The sequence below is a fragment of the Nyctereutes procyonoides genome, unplaced genomic scaffold, assembly GCF_905146905.1.
Source record: "Nyctereutes procyonoides isolate TBG_1078 unplaced genomic scaffold, NYPRO_anot_genome, whole genome shotgun sequence".
In the NCBI taxonomy this organism is placed as follows: domain Eukaryota; kingdom Metazoa; phylum Chordata; class Mammalia; order Carnivora; family Canidae; genus Nyctereutes; species Nyctereutes procyonoides.
The window spans coordinates 1622839-1629004 of record NW_026575036.1 but is presented as its reverse complement, the minus strand read 5'-3'; the positions used below and the strand labels follow the sequence as shown (position 1 = coordinate 1629004).

General features: G+C 34.4%; 1 non-coding gene across 1 annotated transcript; it reads right to left on the bottom strand.

Moving 5' to 3' along the window:
- Positions 1-5809: 5809 nt before the first annotated feature.
- LOC129505731 (U6 spliceosomal RNA) lies at positions 5810-5914 on the bottom strand. The gene has a single exon (XR_008663585.1). It is a non-coding gene; the product is annotated as a U6 spliceosomal RNA (small nuclear RNA).
- Positions 5915-6166: the final 252 nt, after the last annotated feature.

Below are 6166 nucleotides of genomic sequence, written 5' to 3'. Positions count from 1 at the left end.
TGATATTAATTTTGGTAGCCAATACATTATAAACAGTTCAACTCTCAGTTGTAACCTTGACTATTCAAATAAGGTGTGATCCCAATTATAGTCATTAATTTTTATAGTCACAAAATGTATATGTTCCCCAAAATATTTCCAAGCAATTTTATAATACATACTCTTTTTTTTTATTTGTCTTTACCTAGAGAAGCAGTATTTAAAGATGTATGATCAGATGTAAATGACTGGCCAACATAGCCAAAAAGAGATCTAAAATTTTCTCCTTGTGGCAGGCTATTTTACTGGTTGCCCTTAAAACATCATAGCTTATAACATGCACATGCTTTTATATCCTTTCCCACTTTAGGCTCAGCTTTGTGATTTGGTTTAGCAAATAGGCCAGTGACAAGTGTGACACAAGCAGAAGTGTGATGAAACCCAAGCTAGAGGGGAGATTGATGGAGGAAAGACCCTGGAGAGTGAGGAGCCATCTTGGATGTTCCAGCCCTAGCAAACTCCTAATTGAATGCAGCCACATGAGTAACCTCATAGATCTTAAGTATTTTACCACAAAAAGAGAAAAAAAAGAGTTAGCTATGTTAATTATATGAAGTAATGGGTGTGTTAATTATCTTGCTCTTGATAACCATTCTACAATATATATGTAGATCAAATCACATTGTACACTTTAAAAATAGACAGTTATGCTGTCATTATTCCTCAATAACATTAAAAAAAAGAAGAAAAGAAAACCACCCAGCTGAGCACAGTCAAGTCAAAGTTGCTTCCCAATTTTCACCCTGACTCACAATATGATAAAGTATTATCATGATAAAAAGTATAAAAGCGTATCTATTTTCCTTAAACTACAATTTTGAAGATAATATAGAATGCTAACTCCATATTTTGTTAATGGCTATGTTCACTAGAGACAACTCTGACATTTCTTATTGGAGAAGACATATAGATAGAATGTTTCTTCTTTGAACCAATTAGTACTTTCAAAGTTTATTGGATTTTTTTTACCTTTATGGAATATTAAAAATTATAGGAACTCAAAAGAGACTTAGGTAGAGCTTTTAATAAACAATATTTTTAAAAGTTAACATTAACATCTATATTCTAGTGAAGAGAAGTAAGTAGAATGATCTTGAGGAGCAAAAGTCTCAATACATGTACTTCTTACCTCAGAATACACTTTATTCCATCTGGCTAATGATCATCATTAGTAGTAGTAATTTGTATGGTTCTTCATTAGTCACTTGAATTGCTCATGTACAGTTTTGTTCATCATTTTTTCCTTCATATGTCTTTGCTACATTAGTTATTCTTTATTTACATGGAATCCCAAACTAAGAACAGGAAAATGAGAGATGATATTTCCCTATAACTTTGCCCTTCTTAAAGCCTTAAAACTATCTGACCTGGGTTACATTATGTTGGTTTTCAGAATTTAATGCAACTTCTAAAGTCAGTTAGGCAATGAAACTATGTTAATAGGCAATCCTCCAAAGAAGCTTATGTGGTCAAGCAAATTGGAGAAATGCTCTGTATTCTATAGATTCAAGATTAATATATTAAAGGCTCTGAAGAAGAAATCATATTAATTTTGTTCTTCAAATTTACATGGCTACAAAATGTTTTTTTGCACATGGTTGTTCAAGAAACAACGTGCTTTCGTGGATCTTAAAATAGTAAAAGTCAATTGGACTTCTTTGTTTTATTCTCCCCAAAATTGTCTTTATCAGCTATAGTTGGGGGTAAATATTTCTCAGTAACTGATGGAGTCTTGCACCTCTTATTTTATCTTCTTGATTAATTCATTATGTTCTCTCCTCCACTGTTATTTCTCTGGCACTAGCTCTAGCAGGGTCACCCTCCCTCTCAAATTTATCATTGGTCAACATAAGTGATTCCAAATGTGGCTGATGATCAGAATTGTTAGATCTTTTGAAAAACAAAACAAAACAATCAAACAAAAAACAGGTCTGGGGCCACCCCCTCCCTCAGATTCTGAGTCAGTAAGAGTAGTGTGAAAGACTGTTTTACAAAGCTCCCAAAATAAGTCTGAATGTAAACCAGGATGATGAACAACTAGTCTGGCTCCAAATTTCACTGGCCATAAAGAGAAATGTATTTGAAAAGAAATGCTCCTCAGGCACCTGGGTGGTTTACTCCATTAAGCGTCTGACTTGATTTTGGCTCAGGTCCTTATCTCAGGGTTGTGCCTTTGAGCCCCACATTGGGTTCTGTGCTGGACATGGAGCCTGTTTAAGATTCTGTCTCTCGGGGATCCCTGGGTGGTGCAGCGGCTTGGCGCCTGCCTTTGGCCCAGGGCGCGATCCTGGAGACCCGGGATCGAATCCCACGTCAGGCTCCCGGTGCGTGGAGCCTGCTTCTCCCTCTGCCTATGTCTCTGCCTCTCTCTCTCTCTCTGTGACTATCATAAATAAATAAAAATTTAAAAAATATAAAAAAAAAGATTCTGTCTCTCCCTCTTCCTCAGCTTCCTCACCCCCTAAAAAAAGAAGAAAAGTTCTTCATAAGGAAAGAAAAGAATTAACAACTAAATGCAATGATCCAGGATTATATCCTTGAAAGAGAAAGGAGAGATGTGGGCTATGAAGAACCCTAATGGGCCAATTGATGAATTCTGAACAGGGAATTATGTAATAATATTTTATTGTTTATTTATTTATTTAAGTAAACTATACCTAACATGGGACTTGAACTCATGAGCCTGAGATCTGGAGTCACACGCTCTAATGACAGAGCCAGCCAGGCACGGTTTTTACAATAGTATATAATATATGAACTGTGGATTAGATAATATTATTTTGTTTTGTTAAATTTTCTGATTTTGAGACTCAGATCACACACTGAAGTATTTAAGGATGAAGGGGCGTGATGTTTCTAGTGTATTTTCAAATGTTTGAAGGAAAATATGCATATATGTATAAATATAGAGAGAAATAAAGGGGAATGATAAAGTTAATTGGGCAACACAAATAACTGGTGATTTTAGGGTATGTTGTAAAGGAGTTTCTTATACTATTCTAGCAAATTCTCATAATTTTGAAATTATATCAAAATGATTTTTTACAGTTTCACTGTAGGTAAAACTAAATGTTTCAAATTTATCACCAAAAATGTAATGATGGCCTATAATCTGATTCAGGGTAATCAAAATGATAGATGTTTTAAAAAATGGTTTGGAATCTCTTATGCCAACTGAAAAATTAAAAAGTGAGTTTTTAGATATAAATCTCTTTATGGAGGGTAATTATGTGCTTGAGAATTGAACAATATTGGTTAAACTAATTAGAAATATTCAGTGACATAAAGATTATTTCTTTTTTGACAAAATAAACCAAGAAAACATATAAAATACTCTTTTCCAAAAATCCATGAGGAGATCATAAGTTAGACATGTAATGAAATAAGCATGTGATTTGAAATCAGAAGACGCAAATTCAAACTTATTTCCTACAAGTATGGGGCTTTGGGAGAGTCAACTAACCTTCCTGAGCAACAGTTTCCTAATCTGTACAAAACATTTACTTATAATATAGGCCTCATTAATGAGGAAAAAAAGTAAAAAAAAAAAATGACAACACACTGCCTCATGTGGAGCAAACAGAAATTCTGTCAAGCATAATATCTTAGCCTTGTATAAATAATGTTCTAACCATCTCACACATACTAGTTAGTTCGTAAGTTGTTGGACCTGACAAGAACTTCTTCTAAACAGTGAGGTGAAAAATGAGGTATGGGAAGTGTTTCCTGATGACGGGGAAAGTGTGAGAGTTGAATAGACACAGATGAAAGAAGCTCTGATTTATAGGATCATCCTACCAAAGAATTATCGATGTGGACTCCAGATATCTGATCCAAATAAAGAAAGGAAAACCTAATCATCTTTTTGTGCCATGACCCTCTCCTCTTTGGATTTTTTAATCTCATTCTTTGAGATTAATTTGGAGCCATATTTCAGATTATTTATTTTGTAAAATTATGTAAATGTTATTTTTTCTGACTACTTATGCATCTGAAACCATTAATGACTTTTACACAAGAAATACAAATTGTTTAGATGTGAAAACCGTGTATTTATTTTGTAAAATTATGTAAATGTTATTTTTCTGACTACTTATGCATCTGAAACCATTAATGACTTTTACACAAGAAATACAAATTGTTTAGATGTGAAAACCGTAGATCACCATGTTATCCTTTCAAAGTTCTTAGGTATTTTTCACTGTTTTACAATATTTGCAGGGACAATATCTAAAGCTATCTAGATACATTTTTCCTTTGTGAATAATCCCTTCTTTTCCCTTTCCACTTATTTGGATACTTGACAGTTTGTTTTCATTTTATTTTCTAATTTTAATTGCAGTGTAGTTAACCTACAGTGTTATATTACCTTCAGGTGTACAAGACAGTGATTCAACAGTTTTATACATTATTCAGTGCTCATCATGATAAATATACTCTTTAATCTCCATCACCTACTTTACCTATCCTCCCACTTAACTTCTTTCTGGTAACCATCAGTTTATTCTCTATAGTTGAGAGTCTGTTTCTTGGTTTGCCTCTCTCTCTCTCTTTTTTTTCCTTTGTTTGTTTATTTTGTTTTTTAAATTCCACATGAGTGAAATCATATACTTGTCTTTCTCTGACTTATTTTGCTTAGCATTATACTCTCTAGCTCCATCTATGTCATTGCAAATGCCAAGATTCCATTCTTTTTTATGGTTGAATAATATTTCATTACATGTATATGTGTATGTGTGTATATATACATATATATATCCATTCACCTATCCATATGTATATATATCTTCCTTATCCATTCATCTATCACTGGACACTTGGGCTGCTTCTATAATTTGGCAATTGTAAATAATGCTGTCATAAACATAAGGGTGCATGTATTCTTATTAATTAGTGTTCTTGTATTCTTAGGATAAATATCCAGTAGTGCATTTACTGATCAGAGGGTAGCTCTATTTTTAACTTTTTAAGGAAACTCCATACTGTTTCCCACAGTGCTTGCGCCAGTTTGTATTCTCCCTAACAGTGCACACGGATTCCTTTTTCTCCACATCCTCGCCAACTCTTGTTTCTTGTGGTTTTGTTTTTTAGCCATTCTGACAGGTGTGCGGTGATATCTCACTGTAGTTTTGACTTACCTTTCCCTGATCAGTGATGTTGAACATCTTCTCATGTGTCTTTTGACCACCTGTATGTAAATGTCTGTTCATGTCTTCTGCCCATTTTTAATTGGATTATTTGTTTTAGGGGTGTTGAATTTGTATAAATTATTTATGTATTTTGGATACTACCCTTTATCTGCTATGTCATTTGCCGATACCTTCTCCCATTCAGTAGGTTATCATTTATATTTGTTGTTTCCTTTGCTATGCAGAAGCTTTTTGCTCGGGATCCCTGGGTGGCGCAGCGGTTTAGCGCCTGCCTTTGGCCCAGGGCGTGATCCTGGAGACCCGGGATCGAATCCCACGTCGGGCTCCCGGTGCATGGGGCCTGCTTCTCCCTCTGCCTATGTCTCTGCACCTCTCTCTCTCTGTGTGTGTGACTATCATAAATAAGTAAAAAATTTAAAAAAAAGTCCTTTAAAAAAAAAAAAGAAGAAGCTTTTTGCTCTAATGTAGTCCTAATAGTTTATTTTTGCTTTTGTTTCCTTTGCCTCAGGAAACATATCTAGAAAAATGTCTCCATGGCCCATGTCAAAGAAATTACTGTCTGTGCTTTCTTCTAGGATTGTTATGGTGTCTCACATTTTGTTTTTGTTTTTGTTTTCATTTTTAATATGGAGCACTTCATAAATTTGGATGTCATCCTTATTCTGGGGCATGATAATCTTCTCTTACCATTCTGATTTTAGTATATATGCTGCTGAAGTGAGCCACATTTAGGTCTTTAATCTATTTTGAGCTTATTTTTGTGTGCGGCCTAAGAAAGTGGTCCAGTTTCATTCTTTTGCATGTAGCCATCCAGTTTTTCCAATACCTTTTGTTGAAGAGCCTTTTCCCCATTGCATATTCTTGCCTCTTTTGTTGAAGATTAATTGACCATATAATCGTGGGCTTGTTTGTGCATTTTCTATCTTATTCTATTGACCTAGGTGTCTATTTTTGTGCCAGTACCATACTGTTTTGAT